This window comes from Coregonus clupeaformis, chromosome 12 (assembly GCF_020615455.1).
Source record: "Coregonus clupeaformis isolate EN_2021a chromosome 12, ASM2061545v1, whole genome shotgun sequence".
In the NCBI taxonomy this organism is placed as follows: domain Eukaryota; kingdom Metazoa; phylum Chordata; class Actinopteri; order Salmoniformes; family Salmonidae; genus Coregonus; species Coregonus clupeaformis.
In genome coordinates this window covers 20,955,455-20,975,454 of record NC_059203.1, presented here as the reverse complement: position 1 = coordinate 20,975,454, position 20,000 = coordinate 20,955,455, and positions in this window count along the sequence as shown.

Sequence of the window (20,000 nt, the reverse complement as noted above, 5' to 3'; positions counted from 1 at the left end):
ACAAAGCAGAGCTCATGCCTTTCAAGCGACTTTTTTTAAATCATCATTAGAGTGTCATCATGCAGCCTTACAATGTATTGAAAATCAAAACATATAGCCCAACGTTTGTAGAACAACTAAAGTTACATTAATAACTCTAAATTAAGCATATAAGAGTACCTACAGTATTTATTTGTTAACTGTACAAACACAGAATGTGTTGTTTGGAGAAAATATGTATATTTTATTCAGCTTTGTTCAATTGTATTCTTCATACTATAAAATAATGCCACGGAATTTTAAACAAATCTTGTCTGCTAAATGAAATAGTGTAGCCCACCGACATTTGGCATAGCCAGATCAGGACCTAACATAAGGACAACTCAGAGTATGCTATTCTGTTCTTCTGAAATAGACTACATTTTCTTCACATCATGCTTCTTTAGACCTGTCTAAAATAAATAATGGATTTATTGTGAAGGTGTAGGCTATATTACATGGATTTATTAGTCTTTTTTAAATGGCTTGTAGGCTATGTGTGGAAGCCAGGAGATGCTAAATGTGTTTATGTTAATTAACGGTCAATCACCGTGAGACCAACAGTTATTTGCTTGACAATCACTGGCTGATGAAATTTGGTGACCGCCACAGCCCTTGGTTAGAGGGGTCTGTGCCGAGGCTAGTGATTGGCGGCTAGTCTGTAAGAGTAGGATAACTAAGTAAAGTTCAAAGGTCCTCACGCTCAAATCAAAATACCCAAATAGAAGAAATACAGAGACACAAGACCAGAGGGTGACGACCTTGAACCATGTAGAGAAACATCCTAAAGTTAAACCACTCTCCACTGTAACTTCCAGTATAGGTGAAATAAAACCTGTAATTCCCCAAAGTTATGTAATAATTGCAAGTTGCAACTTATCTCAAAGCGTAATTATCAAAGAATCAAATAATATTCCACAAATGACCACCATTTTTGCTGAGACCAGAGGATAGTTTTATTCAAGGTTCATCCATTCTCTCTTTTATATGTGTGATCAAATCAAACTTTGAACATAGGCCTACCAAAAGAAATAATCTGTGAATTCATCTCATCTCAGATCTTTTGAGTTGCGCCTGAAATAGATGAGTGCAGAGGAAAGTTCTAGAACATGCCCTAGTTCCAGTTCCACACGTTGGTTTAGAATCCCTGCAAGAAAAAAAGAAAAAGAAAACAAGCCCAAAGAGTCGAGCGCAATAAAAAGTGATTGCCTTGCAACTTCTCCACTGTTCCAAATTTCCCTTTTCTGTCGGGCTGGCATAGTTTGGCTGGTTCATTATGAGTTTCTTTGTAATGTTTCACATACCTCTAGCCTGCAGTCTGTGCCCCACGCCCCCCTCATCTCTGAAACTGTGCTGCAATGTGAAATGTGCTCTCTCTCCTCCAAGCGTACAGTGTGCCTTGGAACAGAGAAGACAGGCATAGAGAGAGGTTTCACTTGAGGAACAGAGGTAGAGATGGTGGCATGCTTGGTGCATGCCGGGGAACAGAGGTAGAGATGGTGGCATGCTTGGTGCATGCCAGGGAACAGAGGTAGAGATGGTGGCATGCTTGGTGCATGCCAGGGAACAGAGGTAGAGATGGTGGCATGCTTGGTGCATGCCAGGGAACAGAGGTAGAGATGGTGGCATGCTTGGTGCATGCCAGGGAACAGAGGTAGAGATGGTGGCATGCTTGGTGCATGCCAGGGAACAGAAGTAGAGATGGTGGCATGCTTGGTGCATGCCAGGGAACAGAGGTAGAGATGGTGGCATGCTTGGTGCATGCCAGGGAACAGAGGTAGAGATGGTGGCATGCTTGGTGCATGCCAGGGAACAGAGGTAGAGATGGTGGCATGTTAGGTGACTGCCAGGGAACAGAAGTAGAGATGGTGGCACTTTACTTTGACACCGTTTACAGAATCTTTAATATGTCTCTGCCTTGGAACAGACAGAGAAGCCAGACACAGAGAAAGTTAGACCGAGAAAGTTAGACACAGAGAAAGTTAGACAGAGAAAGTTAGACAGAGAAAGTTAGACAGAGAAAGTTAGACAGAGAAAGTTAGACACAGAGAAAGTTAGACAGAGAAAGTTAGACAGAGAAAGTTAGACAGAGAAAGTTAGACACAGAGAAAGTTAGACACAGAGAAAGTTAGACCCAGAAAGTTAGACACAGAGAAAGTTAGACACAGAGAAAGTTAGACAGAGAAAGTTAGACAGAGAAAGTTAGACAGAGAAAGTTATACACAGAAAGTTAGACAGAGAACGTTAGACAGAGAACGTTATACACACAGAAAGTTAGACAGAGAAAGTTAGACAGAGAAAGTTAGACACAGAGAAAGTTAGACAGACAGAAAGTTAGACAGAGAAAGTTAGACAGAGAACGTTATACACACAGAAAGTTAGACAAAGTTAGACAGAGAAAGTTAGACAGAGTTAGACAGAGAAAGTTAGACAGAGTTAGACACAGAGAAAGTTATACACAGAAAGTTAGACACGGAGAAAGTTAGACACAGAGAAAGTTAGACACAGAGAAAGTTAGACACAGAGAAAGTTAGACAGAGAAAGTTAGACAGAGAAAGTTAGACAGAGAAAGTTAGACAGAGAAAGTTAGACACAGAGAAAGTTAGACACAGAAAGTTAGACAGAGAAAGTTATACACAGAGAAAGTTAGACAGAGAAAGTTAGACAGAGAAAGTTAGACAGAGAAAGTTAGACACAGAGAAAGTTAGACACAGAAAGTTAGACACAGAAAAAGTTAGACAGAGAAAGTTAGACAGAGAAAGTTAGAAAGTTAGACAGAGAAAGTTAGACAGAGAAAGTTATACACAGAAAGTTAGACAGAGAACGTTATACACACAGAAAGTTAGACAGAGAAAGTTAGACAGAGAAAGTTAGACAGAGAAAGTTAGACACAGAGAAAGTTAGACAGAGAGAAAGTTAGACAGAGAAAGTTAGACACAGAAAGTTAGACAGAGAACGTTATACACACAGAAAGTTAGACAAAGTTAGACAGAGAAAGTTATACACAGAAAGTTAGACAGAGAAAGTTAGACAGAGAAAGTTACACACAGAGAAAGTTAGACAGAGAAAGTTAGACACAGAGAAAGTTAGACACAGAGAAAGTTAGACACAGAAAGTTAGACAGAGAGAAAGTTAGACAGAGAAAGTTAGACAGAGAAAGTTAGACAGAGAAAGTTAGACACAGAGAAAATTATACAGAGAAAGTTAGACAGAGAAAGTTAGACAGAGAAAGTTAGACAGAGAAAGTTACACACAGAGAAAGTTAGACAGAGAAAGTTAGACACAGAGAAAGTTAGACAGAGAAACGTTAGACAGAGAAAGTTAGACGGAAGAAAGTAAGACAGAGAAAGTTAGACAGAGAAAGTTAGACAGAGAATGTTATACACCACAGAATAGTTAGACAAGTAGTTAGAGAAAGTTAGACAGAGAAAGTGAGACAGAGAAAGTTAGACACAGAGAAAGTTAGACAGAGAAAGTTAGACAGAGAACGTTAGACAGAGAAAGTTAGACGGAGAAAGTTAGACAGAGAAAGTTAGACACAGAGAAAATTAGACAGAGAAAGTTAGACAGAGAAAGTTAGACAGAGAAAGTTAGACAGAGAAAGTTAGACAGAGAAAGTTAGACAGAGAAAGTTAGACAGAGAAAGTTAGACAGAGAAAGTTAGACACAGAGAAAGTTAGACAAAGAGAACGTTAGACACAGAGAAAGTTAGACAGAGAAAGTTAGACAGAGAAAGTTAGACAAAGAGAACGTTATACACACAGAAAGTTAGACAGAGAAAGTTAGACACAGAGAAAGTTAGACACAGAGAAAGTTAGACACAGAGAAAGTTAGACACAGAGAAAGTTAGACAGAGAAAGTTACACACAAAGAAAGTTAGACAGAGAATGTTATACACACAGAAAGTTAGACAGAGAAAGTTAGACAGAGAAAGTTAGACAGAGAAAGTTAGACACAGAGAAAGTTAGACAGAGAAAGTTAGACAGAGAAAGTTAGACACAGAGAAAGTTAGACAGAGAAAGTTAGACACAGAGAAAGTTAGACAGAGAAAGTTAGACAGAGAAAGTTAGACAGAGAAAGTTAGACAGAGAAAGTTAGACACAGAGAAAGTTAGACACAGAAAGTTAGACACAGAAAAAGTTAGACAGAGAAAGTTAGACAGAGAAAGTTAGACAGAGAAAGTTAGACAGAGAAAGTTAGAAAGTTAGACAGAGAAAGTTAGACAGAGAAAGTTATACACAGAAAGTTAGACAGAGAACGTTATACACACAGAAAGTTAGACAGAGAAAGTTAGACAGAGAAAGTTAGACAGAGAAAGTTAGACACAGAGAAAGTTAGACAGAGAGAAAGTTAGACAGAGAAAGTTAGACACAGAAAGTTAGACAGAGAACGTTATACACACAGAAAGTTAGACAAAGTTAGACAGAGAAAGTTATACACAGAAAGTTAGACAGAGAAATAGACAGAGAAAGTTACACACAGAGAAAGTTAGACAGAGAAGTACAGAGAAAGTTAGACACAGAGAAAGTTAGACACAGAAAGTTAGACAGAGAGAAAGTTAGACAGAGAAAGTTAGACAGAGAAAGTTAGACAGAGAAAGTTAGACAGAGAAAGTTAGACACAGAGAAAATTATACAGAGAAAGTTAGACAGAGAAAGTTAGACAGAGAAAGTTACACAGAGAAAGTTAGACAGAGAAAGTTAGACACAGAGAAAATTAGACAGAGAAAGTTAGACACAGAGAAAGTTAGACAGAGAAAGTTAGACAGAGAACGTTAGACAGAGAAAGTTAGACGGAGAAAGTAAGACAGAGAAAGTTAGACAGAGAAAGTTAGACAGAGAATGTTATACACACAGAAAGTTAGACAAGTTAGACAGAGAAAGTTAGACAGAGAAAGTAAGACAGAGAAAGTTAGACACAGAGAAAGTTAGACAGAGAAAGTTAGACAGAGAACGTTAGACAGAGAAAGTTAGACGGAGAAAGTTAGACAGAGAAAGTTAGACACAGAGAAAATTAGACAGAGAAAGTTAGACAGAGAAAGTTAGACAGAGAACGTTAGACAGAGAAAGTTAGACGGAGAAAGTTAGACAGAGAAAGTTAGACACAGAGAAAGTTAGACAGAGAAAGTTAGACAGAGAAAGTTAGACACAGAGAAAGTTAGACACAGAGAAAGTTAGACAGAGAAAGTTAGACAGAGAAAGTTAGACAAAGAGAACGTTATACACACAGAGAAAGTTAGAAGCAGAAAGTTAGACACAGAGAAAGTTAGACACAGAGAAAGTTAGACACAGAGAAAGTTAGACACAGAGAAAGTTAGACAGAGAAAGTTACACACAAAGAAAGTTAGACAGAGAATGTTATACACACAGAAAGTTAGACAGAGAAAGTTAGACAGAGAAAGTTAGACAGAGAAAGTTAGACACAGAGAAAGTTAGACAGAGAAAGTTAGACAGAGAAAGTTAGACACAGAGAAAGTTAGACAGAGAAAGTTAGACACAGAGAAAGTTAGACAGAGAAAGTTAGACACAGAGAAAGTTAGACACAGAGAAAGTTAGACAGAGAAAGTTAGACTCAGAGAAAGTTAGACAGAGAAAGTTAGACAGAGAAAGTTAGACAGAGAAAGTTAGACAGAGAAAGTTAGACAGAGAAAGTTAGACACAGAAAGTTAGACACAGAAAGTTAGACACATAGAAAGTTAGACACACAGAAAGTTAGACAGAGAAAGTTATACACACAGAAAGTTAGACAGAGTTAGACAGAGAAAGTTAGACAGAGAAAGTTAGACACAGAGATGGCAGACAGAGAGATGGTAGGGTTGAGTGAGAGAGACAGAGGTAGCGATGGTGGCATTGTATTGTGAGAAAGGAGGAAGGAACGGAGAGAGAAGGCAGATACAGTCAGGGTAGATTTAACTCAGAGGCAAGGAACAGAGGTGGTGGTAGAGACGGTGGCATCGTGTCTGTACTGTGACCAGGAGCAGGAGACAGACAGAGATGGCAGACTCAGAGAGGGTTAGACACAGACTGCCTCAGAGGCAGGAACAGAGGTAGAGGTGGCACTGTAGCCATCCTTTGAACAGACAGAAAAGGGTCCCAAAGAGCACCCTATTACCAATATAGTGCACTACTTTTGACCAGGGCCCATAGGGCTTTGGTTGAACGTAGTGTACTATGTAGGGAATAGGGTGCTATTTGGGACACTGCCACAGAGATTCTTCACTTGAGGCAGGGAACAGAGGTAGAGGTTGAAGGCAGGCAGGCAGGCAGGCAGGCACTGTACGATGACACTGTGACTGTTTAGAGAATCACTAATGTGTTTATGCCCTGCCTGTCACTCTCCCACTGACTGTTCTTCCTGACTGCAAAACAACAACTCATCATCCTCCAGACTGCCTGTTCTTTTGGAATGACTGGTGCAAGGCAGTGGCGGCCTCTGATTGGCTGAATACCCACTGCCCGAGGTGGTTGGAGTTGTCGAACAAAGCAGCATGACAGAAATATGATGCTAAGTTTTCGAACTACCGGTAGTTTCTTTGAGAAGATATATAAAGCGATCTGTGCATTTGAACAACAGCATAACTACACCTATTTCACTTTTGCGTGTCAAAAACCGAATGACCATTGCTGCACATGCTGCCACTGTTTTGAACAGATTAGATTATACTATTTAGAACGAGCAGCCAGCTCACAAACGAACGAGTGCACTAGGGAGAACGGTCATCACTAGTTACCACAGCTACAAAGTCATTAACCCCGCCTATTTCTACAATGTATCTTCTTAAAATGTGATTTTAAACCACAGGAGGTTGGTGGCACCCTAATTGGGGAGGACGGGCTCATGGTAATGGTCATCACTAGTTACCACAGCTACAAAGTCATAAACCCCGCCTATTTCTAAAATTAAATTAAATCACAAAAGCACATTTTTGTTTCCATTCTATGACTTTGTGGCTATGGTAACTAGTGAAAACCAGGTACAACGCAAAAAGGATAAATCAAATCAAATTAAATTGTATTTGTCAAATGCGCTGAATGCAACAGGTGTAGACCTTACCGTGAAATGCTTACTTACAAGCACTTAACCAACAATGCAGTTTTAAGAAAAATAAGAGTTAAGAAAATATTTACTAAATAAACTAAAGTAAAATGAAACACATTATCTAACTGGCTAACATAATGTCACAAAGCATGATGAGCCAGCCAGGTAACTTTCATTGTGAAATAACTTCATATTTACGAGTTAGTCAGATATTAGTTTAAGAAGACTTGAAATTGGCATGGGAGCTAACTAGCTAGAAAGCTACCGGCTAGCTATAGCTAGCAGGTTAGCTGCTTATCAAAGTTACACTACATTACCAAAAGTATGTTGACACCTGCTTGTCGAATATCTCATTCCAAAATCATGGGTATTAATATAGAGTTGGTCCACCCTTTGCTGCTATAACAGCCTCCACTCCTCTGGGAAGGCATTCCACTAGATGTTGGAATATTACTGTGGGACTTGCTTCTATTCAGCCACAAGGGCATTAGTGAGGTCGGGCACTGATGTTGAGCGATTATGCCTGGCTCGCAGCCGGTTTTCCAATTCATCCCAAAGGTGTTCGATGGGGTTGAGGTCAGGGCTCTGTGCAGGCCAGTCAAGTTCTTCCACACCGATCTTGACAAACCATTTCTGTATGGACCTCGCTTTGTGCATAGGGGCATTGTCATGCTGAAACAGGAAAGGGCCTTCCCCAAACTGTTGCCACAAAGTTGGAAGCACAGAATCGTCTAGAATGTCATTGTATGTTGTAGCGTTAAGATTTCCCTTCACTGGAACTAAGGGGCCTAGCCCAAACCATGAAAAACAGCCCCAGACCATTATTCCTCCACCACCAAACTTTACAGCACAATGCATTGCAGACGGTAGCGCTTTCCTGGCATCCGCGAAACCCAGATTCATCCGTCGAACTGCCCGATGGTGAAGCGTGATTCATCGCTCCAGAGAACGCGTTTCCACTGCTCCAGAGTCTAATGGCGGCAAGCTTTACACCACTCCAGCCGACACTTGGCATTGCACACGGTGATCTTAGGCTTGTGTGTGGTTCCCGACGAACAGTTCTTGTGCTGACGTTGCTTCCAGAGGTAGTTTGGAACTCGGCAGTGAGTGTTGCTACCGAGGACAGACAATTTTTACGTGCTTCAGCACTCAGCGGTCCTGTTCTGTGAGCTTGTGTGGCCTACCACTTCATGGCTGAGCCGCTGTTGCTCCTAGATGTTTCCACTTCACAATAACAGCACTTACAGTTGACTGAGGCAGCTCTAGCAGGGCAGAAATTTGACGAACTGACTTGTTGGAAAGGTGGCATCCTATGATGGTGCCACGTTGAAAGTCACCGAGCTATTCAGTAAGGCCATTCCACTGCCAATGTTTGTCTATGGAGATTGCATGGCTGTGTGCTCGATTGTATACACCTGCCAGCAACGGGTATGGCTGAAATAGCCGAATCTACTAATTTGAAGGTGTGTCCACATACTTGTGTAGATATAGTGTAGATAATTGGTTAAATTGACCAAACAATCTACCAAACTAATTCTCAATGTTTAATTAATTTGATCATGCTTTGTGATACACATGGTTTTATTTAGTCCACACTAGTAGAACCTGATGAACAACATGGGGCGAAAATTAAATGGGCCATGCTTTTTGTCCTACCAGATCCGCGATGAGAAGGTTCTAGCTAGTATATTCCTCTGTCCTTCGATTCTTGTTGGATTTAGTTGTCCGGTTTATCAGGTCCCATGACTGTTATGATTGATTTATTTACAAGTTAATTACAATTAGCGTTTTGCTCACGCCACCTGTACCTGAGCAGATCTAGTCTCACGTGCGGAAACGAAGCCGTCTGACGTGAGAGACTCATTGGGGGGAGGGAGACTTGAGCCAGAAACCCAGAAGTTCTGACTGACCCCAGGACGGTCCATTTACTTTGTCCTTTTATAATTTATGCTGTAGTTCCCCCTCATAGCAAATAGCTGGCAAAACAATCCAAGCAATGTTCCCAAGGCCTACGCGCCCGCGCAGGCGGCGCTGCTGCTGCTAGCAGTCACTGATGGGCAGGGTAGTAAGTAACTGAACAGGGGAAATCAAGTGGAAATTACAAACTTCAGAAGCCTTTTTAATCCTTAAAATATACTACAAGTTTTAAATGTTCTACGTTGCAGGAAAGTTCCCCTGCAACCGGTTGATCAAATGATGATCCTTCATCTGTACAGGGTTGAACAATCACTTCCCCCTCCCTATCAATACTTCTATAGTCAGTCCCTCCAGGATTCTGAGATTCTGCGATTGCTACTTTTTTGTTAGCAAAATCAACAATTCCCTGCATATTATTCGAGGGCTTTCACATTTGAGTAATCACAGCACTATTTCCATATAAAACAGTCAAATTATCGCAATATTATTGTATAAAACTCATCACCGCAGTATACAATGATGTCTCGCAATTTCAACCAATCACTGCACATTTATCGCATAAACAATGTTAACAAACTTTTTTCCTCGTCATCACATTTTTATGACAAATTTGGACAAAATCATATTGCCATCCAAAATGTCAGAATTGCTGCAGCAAAATCAAGCATTTCTGTCTGCAAGTATCACAAAAAATCCCTGCGAAATCCTGGAGGTACTGTATAGTCTAGTCAACAAGCCTTAATATATCAGCTGATGGTAGAACTGGAAAGTTCTCAGAACTTTTTAGTCTCCGTGTGTTCTAGAATGTACAGGATTAAAGGGACGATCCTCTGTGGGTGGGAGGCTTTCTACCCTTCAGACATACAAGGTGAGAACAGCTAATAGAAGCTTTAAAGCAAAGCACTTAGAGAGAATCTCTATCTCCCTCTTTTGCCTCCATGCGTTTCCCTTTGACTGACTGACTCTCTCTCTCTCTCTCTCTCTCTCTCTCTCTCTCTCTCTCTCTCTCTCTCTCTCTCTCTCTCTCTCTCTCTCTCTCTCTCTCTCTCTCTCCATCCATCCATCTCTCTCTCTCTCTCTCTCTCTCTCTCTCTCTCTCTCTCTCTCTCTCTCTCTCTCTCTCTCTCTCTCTCTCTCTCTCTCTCTCTCTCTCTCTCTCTCTCTCTCTCATCCCTCTCTCTCTCCATCCCTCTCTCTCTCTCTCTCTCTCTCTCTCTCTCTCTCTCTCTCTCTCTCTCTCTCTCTCTCTCTCTCTCTCTCTCTCTCTCTCTCTCTCTCCCCCTCTGCCTGTCTTGTTGTGGGTGGGACTCAGTGTGAAACAGGGACATGTCGTAAGCGATGTGAAACAGGGACAAGTCGTAAGCAGCGTGAAACAGAGACACGTCGTAACCAACGTGAAACAGGGACACTTCACAATCAGTGTAAAACAGAGACACGTCGTAAGCGGTGTGAAACAGGAACATGTCTTAAGCAGCGTGAAACAGGAACATGTCTTAAGCAGCGTGAAACAGAGACACGTCGTAAGCAGTGTGAAACAGGGACACGTCGTAACCAGCGTGAAACAGCGACACATTGTAAGCAGCGTGAAACAGGAACATGTCGTAAGCAGCGTGAAACAGGGACATGTCGTAACCGGCGTGAAACAGGGACATGTCGTAACCGGCGTGAAACAGGGACATGTGGCGTGGTAATTCTGGGAGACGTAAGGATAGAAATAAGAAGGGATTCAGGGAGATGTGGGATTCCCTTCTTATTGGGAGACGTGACATTCCCAGGGAGGGAGATTTGGTTAAAACAAAGGGAATTACAAGAGATGAATGTTGTGTAATCTGGAATAATCGGATTTTGTATAAAGTTGTGTGGTAATCTCAACGAGTCATGACTCACTGAGTGACTAGAGGAGTCATCGTTGTTGTGGTCGCCCCTGCATCAGCCATCTTGGTTGTCACTATCATCATCATCATCATCTTCACAGTCGTCATAGTTTCATTTGCATTTATACATTTTTCACGCAATTAAAAACAAATGAATTAGAAACTCAGGGGATTATAAAGAAACCTCACAAGAGTCTAAAACAAATTCATAACACGTTAAAGGTACATAATCAACATAGCAACACCAGAAGTGTCCAGTTTAATCTTTTCCGCTATTCATCCTACTAATTAGCACTCTTTTTCAATGTACGGTAACTGGGCCACAGCATGTTTGTGAAGTTTCTCTTTGAACTTGACACGTTTTTAGGCTACCAACTACCCCACAGAGCTATTCAAACAGCCACTCACCAGTGGAGGCTCCTCAGAGGAGGAAGGGGAGGACCATCCTCCTCAGTGGATTTCATAAAAATTGTGTAATAGTGAAACATAAAAAAAAAAAAGTTATCCTTTTTTAGATAGAACTATACTAAATAGTCACATGTCACCAAATAATTTATTCAAAAGGCACTCGCTATCTTTGTTGCAGGTGCTACAGTTGAATAACATGAGAAAAAAAAAGAAGAAACCTGCACACTGCTCTTGCTAGTATCACTGCTCTTGATAGTATCACTGCTCTTGCTAGTATCACTGCTCTTGATAGTATCACTGCTCTTGCTAGTATCACTGCTGTTGATAGTATCACTGCTCTTGATAGTATCACTGCTCTTGCTAGTATCACTGCTCTTGCTAGTATCACTGCTCTTGATAGTATCACTGCTCTTGATAGTATCACTGCTCTTGCTAGTATCACTGCTCTTGATAGGATCCCTGCTCTTTATTAAGCTTTACGTATCGGCCTCAAGGCCTTCGTCAGAACTTTTGTGAATGTTTATATTTTGCACCCTTACGTAGACATTGCTCCATCCACATCCGTTCCGTGCATCGAATGGGAAAACAGGTAAGTGTTACCGAATATAAATGTGTATTTCATAAGTATTCATAAGTATTCTAATAAAGTGTGTACATAAAATGTATTAAACACGTCTGTAAAACCACACCCAGTGATTTATAAAAACGTACTTGACAGGTCGATGTGTTCATTGTGGTTTTACAGACGTGTTTAATACGTTATGTACACACTTTATCTGCTCCCTTGAGGCCGATATGTAAAGCTTAATAAAGAGCGGTGATACTATCAAGAGCAGTGATACTAGCAAGAGCAGTGATACTAGCAAGAGCAGTGATACTAGCAAGAGCAGTGATACTATCAAGAGCAGTGATACTAGCAAGAGCAGTGATACTAGCAAGAGCAGTGATACTAGCAAGAGCAGTGATACTATCAAGAGCAGTGATACTAGCAAGAGCAGTGATACTATCAAGAGCAGTGATACTATCAAGAGCAGTGATACTATCAAGAGCAGTGATACTAGCAAGAGCAGTGATACTTTCAAGAGCAGTGATACTAGCAAGAGCAGTGATACTTTCAAGAGCAGTGATACTAGCAAGAGCAGTGATAATAATAATAATAATATGCCATTTAGCAGACGCTTTTATCCAAAGCGACTTACAGTCATGCGTGCATACATTTTTGTGTATGGGTGGTCCCGGGGATCGAACCCACTACCTTGGCGTTACAAGCGCCGTGCTCTACCAGTTGAGCTACAGAGGACCAGCAGTGATACTAGTAAGAGCAGTGATACTAGCAAGAGCAGTGATACTAGCAAGAGCAGTGATACTATCAAGAGCAGTGATACTAGCAAGAGCAGTGATACTAGCAAGAGCAGTGATACTATCAAGAGCGGTGATACTAGCAAGAGCACAAGTGTGCAAGGCGGTATTGAATGTGTCAATGTCTGTCACCTTGATTACTCAAAATTCTCTCGACCTGTTGTAAACTTTCATTCATAAGCTAGGTTGTAGCAACCTCTTGATTCTGTCTTGATTATGTCTGTCTGTCTCTCTCTCTCTCTCTCTCTCTCTCTCTCTCTCTCTCTCTCTCTCTCTCTCTCTCTCTCTCTCTCTCTCTCTCTCTCTCTCTCTCTCTCTCCCTCTCTCTCTCTCTCTTTCTCTTTCTCTCTCTCTCTCAATTAAATTCAATTAAATTCAATTTCAATAAAATTTAAGGGTTTTATTGGCATGGGAAACGTATATTAACATTGCCAAAGCAAGTGAAGTAGATAGTAAACAAAAGTGAAATAAACAATAAATATTAACAGTAAACATTACACTCAGAAGTTCCAAAAGAATAAAGACATTTCAAATGTCATATTATGTCTATATACGGTGTTGTAATGATGTGCAAATAGTTAAAGTACAAATGGGAAAATAAATCAACATAAATATGGGTTGTATTTACAATGGTGTTTGTTCTTCACTGTTTGCCCTTTTCTTGTGGCAACAGGTCACACATCTTGCTGCTGTGATGGCACACTGTGGTTTTTCACCCAGTAGATAAGGGAGTTTATCAAAATTGGGTTTGTTTTCAAATTCTTTGTGGATCTCTGTAATCTGAGGGAAATATGTGTCTCTAATATGGTCATACATCTCTCTCTTTCTGTCCCTCCCTCCCTCCCTCCCTCCCTCCCTCCCTCCCTCCCTCCCTCCCTCCCTCCCTCCCTCCCTCCCTCCCTCCCTCCCTCCCTCCCTCCCTCCCTCCCCATCTCTCTCTCTCTCTCTCTCTCTCTCTCTGCTTAACACATGGCTATATAGCCTCTGGGGGCTAGCCCCCTTCTGGACTGGGGTTAACTTCTGATTCTTAATCAAAAGTAACGGGGAATGATAAGCTCATTAAAGAGGGATATCATTACAGAGATTAAAGGGGAGATGGGAAGGGAGAGAGGGAGGGGGGAGAGAGGGAGGGGGGAGGTAAAAAGCCATAGGCTGGTACTGCTGCTGTGTGTTCTATAGAAGCTATAGGATAAAGAGAGAGAGAGAGAGAGAGAGAGAGAGAGAGAGAGAGAGAGAGAGAGAGAGAGAGAGAGAGAGAGAGAGAGAGAGAGAGAGAGAGAGAGAGAGAGAGAGAGAGAGAGAGAGAGAGAGAGAGAGAGAGAGAGAGAGAGAGAGAGAGAGAGAGAGAGAGAGAGAGAGAGAGAGAGAGAGAGAGAGAGAGAGAGAGAGAGAGTGTGTGTGGGAGAGAGAGAACGAGGCTGAGGCTGGGTTTATTTAATGTTTTTCACCCCCTTTCCAGTTTCCACAGTCTGTGTGAGGGGAAACAGCCAGGCAGCAGCCACTCTACTGCTGCCTCTCTCTCCTCTCTTCATTCCCCTCCTTGGTTTCGATGCAGCCGTAGCCTACATGTCTCTCAACTGATGTGACATTACGCAAGAGCAGAGGACACTACAGAGCTATTGGACCAGAAGGCTTTGAACTGGGAACTGTTGGGGACTGTTTGTGGAGATCTGTGTTCTAAGAGAGTGTTGTTCTGAGGAATAGTTCCAGAACAACACAGGATGGACAGAGTGAACCGGGTGCTGCAGATAGTGAGGCGAATGTCCCCGAGGAAGAGAGGGGGAGAGAGGGGGAGGACGTCCCCCCTGGGGGAGCTGGAGAGCCCTGAGACCTGCGAGGAGAGCCTCTGTTCCCTCAGTCTCTGCATCAGTGGTGAGGAGTCTGAGGACACTGCTGCCACAGGGCTCACTAACTAACTGTCTGTTCTGTATGTCCTCCTTTACGCCTTCTTTCCTTCAGTCTTAATCTCTTTATTTTTCTACTTTCTCTCTCTCCATCTTTGTGTCTGTTCTCTCTTCTTCTCTTCTTCTCTCATTCTCTCTCTCTCTCTCTCTCTCTCTCTCTCATTCTCTTTCGTTCTCTCTCTCTCTATCTCATTCTCTTTCTCTCTCTCTCTCTCTCTCTCTCTCTCTCTCTCTCTCTCTCTCTCTCTCTCTCTCTCTCTCTCTCTCTCTCTCTCTCTCTCTCTCTCTCATTCTCTTTCTTTCTTTCTTTCTTTCTTTCTTTCTCTCTCTCTCTCATTCTCTTTCTTTCTCTCTCTCTCGCTCTCTCTCTCTCTTCTTCTTCTTCTTCTTCTTCTTCTTCTTCTTCTTCTTCTTCTTCTTCTTCTTCTTCTTCTTCTTCTTCTTCTTCTTCTTCTTCTTCTTCTTCTTCTTCTTCTTCTTCTTCTTCTCTACTCACAGTTTGCTTCTGTTTGATGTGTTGTAGTGAGCCTATGGAGGGGTTGTATGGTTTATGAATATGGAGTTTGTTTGTCTGACTGAAAACTGAAAATGTTTTGGGCAACACTTAAAGCACAATTGTTATTATCCGAAAGTAAAGTAGAAGTTATCTATTACCACTAAAACCACAAACCGATGACCATCACTACCAAAACCACTCTAAATTCTTTCACGATTGATGATGAAGTGCTGTGGGCCATTCTGATTATTGAGTGCATTACTGGATCTCGCCAGAGACACAAGGCCACTCAAGTTACTCATAATGGCCATCTCTGAATCCTGCTAGTCCAGTCTAACAGACAGGCTGCCAAGCTACACTGATATGGTTACCTACACTGGACCAAAATACTAGCATTTTTTAAATTGAATTCTTGAAACTTTGCATATTAATTTGACAGTATTCAGGTTCATATTACAAATAACAGATATTTTCCGTGTTGTTGACAAATATTACAGAATGTAATATTGGTCAAAAGTATTGACGTGAACGGAGTTAAAGCCTTGGAATATCCACATTGACTCACGTTAGGTGACGTCACTCCTTCGCGATGCTAGTCCCTCAGTGTGCAGACGAACGCTATCTGATGTCAGACAATGGGAGTATCTCCATAGCCCTGCTAAGGTTGTATACATTCATCTGGTATCCCACATCTTGTAGTGCCTGGGATGGATCATGTTGACTCACAGACAGGTGTAATGGTAGATTATATGGTTATCGATGCAACGGCTATTTTAGTAATTGAGTTATTTGCACTTACTCCCACTGAGAGGACCAGGGGAAACAATATAACAGAACACCTAGTGGTCAATACAGGTAATACCCATCAGGCTTTGGATGGACTGGCCCCCCTAACACATAGATCTGTTATACGATTGTAATTACATGAACCATCACCAGTTTAGATTCTCTATTTTAGTAATTTACCTCACTGTTGGGAAGAGAGTAACTTACCTCTGTTGGGAAGAGAGTAACTTACCTCTGTTGGGAAGAGAGTAACTTACCTCTGTTGGGAAGAGAGTAACTTACCTCTGTTGGGAAGAGAGTAACTTACCTCTGTTGGGAAGAGAGTAACTTACCTCTGTTGGGAAGAGAGTAACTTAACTCTGTTGGGAAGAGAGTAACTTACCTCTGTTGGGAAGAGAGTAACTTACCTCTGTTGGGAAGAGAGTAACTTACCTCTGTTGGGAAGAGAGTAACTTAACTCTGTTGGGAAGAGAGTAACTTACCTCTGTTGGGAAGAGAGTAACTTACCTCTGTTGGGAAGAGAGTAACTTACCTCTGTTGGGAAGAGAGTAACTTACCTCTGTTGGGAAGAGAGTAACTTACCTCTGTTGGGAAGAGAGTAATGCATCCTCTGTTGGGAAGAGAGTAACTTACCTCTGTTGGGAAGAGAGTAACTTACCTCTGTTGGGAAGAGAGTAACTTACCTCTGTTGGGAAGAGAGTAACTTACCTCTGTTGGGAAGAGAGTAACCGCAGGTGTTTGCAATCATGGCCGGCTGTGACAAGGGAAGGGAAGATAACACCTCACTACACAGTACAAATTAAAGGTGCTGCATTTATTTAAATACTGCACTCAAGGAGCGTCATCCCAAATGGTACCCTCTTCCCTATTTAGTGCACTATTTTTGACAGGGCTCTGGTCAAAAGGAGTGCACTACATACGGTATTGGTTGCCATTTGGGACGCATGCAGAAACAGAGCTGAGCTGATACTCAGTGAGTGTCTGCTCTCTGTCTGTAGGTCTGTTAGTAATCACTCAGTGAGTGTCTGCTCTCTGTCTGTAGGTCTGTTAGTAATCACTCAGTGAGTGTCTGCTCTCTGTCTGTAGGTCTATTAGTAATCACTCAGTGAGTGTCTGCTCTCTGTCTGTAGGTCTGTTAGTAATCACTCAGTGAGTGTCTGCTCTCTGTCTGCAGGTCTATTAGTAATCACAGTAGCCTATATAAGTGTATAATTATAATGACTCTCTTGGTAAAGCTAGACGTAGGCTAATGCTGTATGCAATTACCATTTACAGCTTTGTTCTGATAATACAGTTGTTATTGGTTCCAGACTGGCTGACCTTCCCATCTAGTCTGAACTGAATATCATAGTAGCTATCTTGGTATCTAGCCTGGTTCCAGATGTATTGCCAATTACCCTAGCAGTTGACAAGACAGCACCAACAGATAATACAGTCCATTCAACACAGAGGATGAAACAGTAATGCTTCTGTCTGCCTCTATCTTAGCCAGAACTCTGATCCCCTGAATGCGTCCTAAACTGCACCCTATTCCCTATATAGTGTGCTACTTTTGACCAGAGCCCTCTGGCCCCTATGAGCCCTGGTGAGCCCCCCAAACCCCCCTCTCTCTCTCTCTCTCTCTCTCTCTCTCTCTCTCTCTGTCTCTCTCTCTCTCTCTCTCTCTCTCTCTCTCTCTCTCTCTCTGTCTCTCTCTCTCTCTCTCTCTCTCTCTCTCTCTCTCTCTCTCTCTCTCTCTCTCTCTCTCTCTCTCTCTCTCTCTCTCTCTCTCTCTCTCTCTCTCTCTCTCTCTCTCTCTCTCTCTCTCTCTCTCTCTCTCTCTCTCTCTCTCTCACAGAGTGATAATGAGGAGTGAACAGTGCCTACATCTGCAGTACTCATTCTCCTGCTCAGATCATTACGTATCATGCTGAGACATGCAGCTCACTGGAAAATAACTGAAAATATTTGAAGCGTTGTTCACACTGAGGAGAGCGTTTCAGCAGGATTTGTGAGGTAGCAGTTCACATTTTTGAAACATCGGTTTCAGCAGGAAACAGCAGTATTTTAATATTCACCTAGATCATTGGAACTGACAAGAGTTTATTCAGATTTTTCTGAAGTATTTTGGGGAACCGCTATTCAGCAAGCTTCAACGCCTTCCTGACTGGTAGAAAAGAAGACTAATGGAAAAGTGTCCTGCGTGCCACATGCTTGTCAGCCTGCTGAGCTAAATCCTAGGGGTTAGCGCCGGGAGCAAACACAAGTCTGCAGATCTTAGACAAAGTTACTCATCACACAATTGTGGTTGACTGACCAACTGTTACATACTGTATACACCATAGTGGTTAGGTAGTAGTTGTCAAATCAAATCAAATTTTATTGGTCACATGCGCCGAATACAACAGGTGCAGACATTACAGTGAAATGCTTACTTACAGCCCTTAACCAACAGTGCATTTATTTTTTACAAAAAAAGTAAAAATAAAACAACAACAAAAAAAGTGTTGAGAGAAAAAAGAGCAGAAGTAAAATAAGTGACAGTAGGGAGGCTACATATACAGGGGGGTACCGGTGCAGAGTCAATGTGCGGGGGCACCGGCTAGTTGAGGTAGTTAAAGTAATATGTACATGTGGGTAGAGTTAAAGTGACTATGCATAAATAACTAGTTGACTAGTTTCTAGTTCTTTAGTTGGTTAGGTACTAGTTGTTCACTAGTTGGTTAGGTACTAGTTGTTAACTAGTTTATAGTTGTTTACTAGTTGGTTAGGTACTAGTTGTTCACTAGTTGGTTAGGTACTAGTTGTTAACTCGTTTGTAGTCGTTTACTAGTTGGTTAGGTACTAGTTGTTTACTAGGTGGTTAGGTACTAGTTGTTAACTCGTTGGTTAGGTACTAGTTGTTAACTAGTTTGTAGTCGTTTACTAGTTGGTTAGGTACTAGTTGTTCACTAGTTGGTTAGGTACTAGTTGTTCACTAGTTGGTTAGGTACTAGTTGTTAACTAGTTTGTAGTCGTTTACTCAGTGACTACTTTTATTTTTACTTCACTATATTCCTAAAGAAAATAATGTACTTTTTACTCCATACATTTTCCCTGACACCCAAAATTACTTGTTACATTTTGAATGCTTAGCAGGACAGGAAAATGGTCCAATTCACGCACTTATCAAGAGAACATCCCTGGTCATCCCTACTGCCTCTGATCTGGCAGACTCTCTAAACACACATGCTTCAATTGTAAATTGTGTGCCCCTGGCTATCTGTAAATTAAAAAAACAAGAAAATGGTGCCGTCTGGTTAGCTTAAAATAAGGAATTTTAAATGATTTATACTTGTATTTTTACTTTTGATACTTAAGTATATATTTGCAATTACATTTACTTTTGATACTTAAGTAGATTTAAAACCAAATACTTTTAGACTTTTACTCAAGTAGTATTTTACTGGGTGACTTTCACTTTTACTTGAGTCATTTTCTATTAAGGTATCTTTACTTTTACTCAAGTAGGACGATTGGGTACTTTTTCCACCACTGCGTTTACTAGTTGGTAAGGTACTAGTTGTTCACTAGTTGGTTAGGTTCAGGTTGTTTACTAGTTTGTAGTTGTTACTTGAGCTGAACGTGGCCATCAAAATAACATCGACGTCCCAGTCATTCAGCCACAGGAGGTTGGTGGAACCTTAATTAGGGAGGACGGGCTCATGGTAATGGCTGGTGCGGAAATAGGGGGAATGGTATCAAATATTCTATTCCATTTACTTCGTTCCAGCCATTATTATGAGCTGTCCTCCCCTCAGCAGCCTCCACTGGTTTCAGCGTGTCAACTAAACACACACTAGACTGAACAGGCCACAGACACAATCTCTCTGATGTGAAATAAGAAAATGAGGTCAGGTCCCCTCCTTCCTCTCTAGCTCCCTCCACTGTTTGTTAGCCTTCAGTCATTGGTTAAATATACAGGAAGCAGCACCATGGTAACACTTTCAGATATCAAACATTCATTTGCATCTCTACAAAATGAACATATTTTTTTCTTCAAGTATCAGTAAATATTACCATAACTATTTTATCCATTTAAAAAAGACAATATCGGGCCTCCCGAGTGGCGCAGCGTTCTAAGGCACTGCATCGCTTCCGGGTTAAGCGTGCAGTGTGTCAAGAAGCAGTGCGGCTTGGCAGGATCGTGTTTCGGAGGACGCATGGCTCTTGACCTTCGCC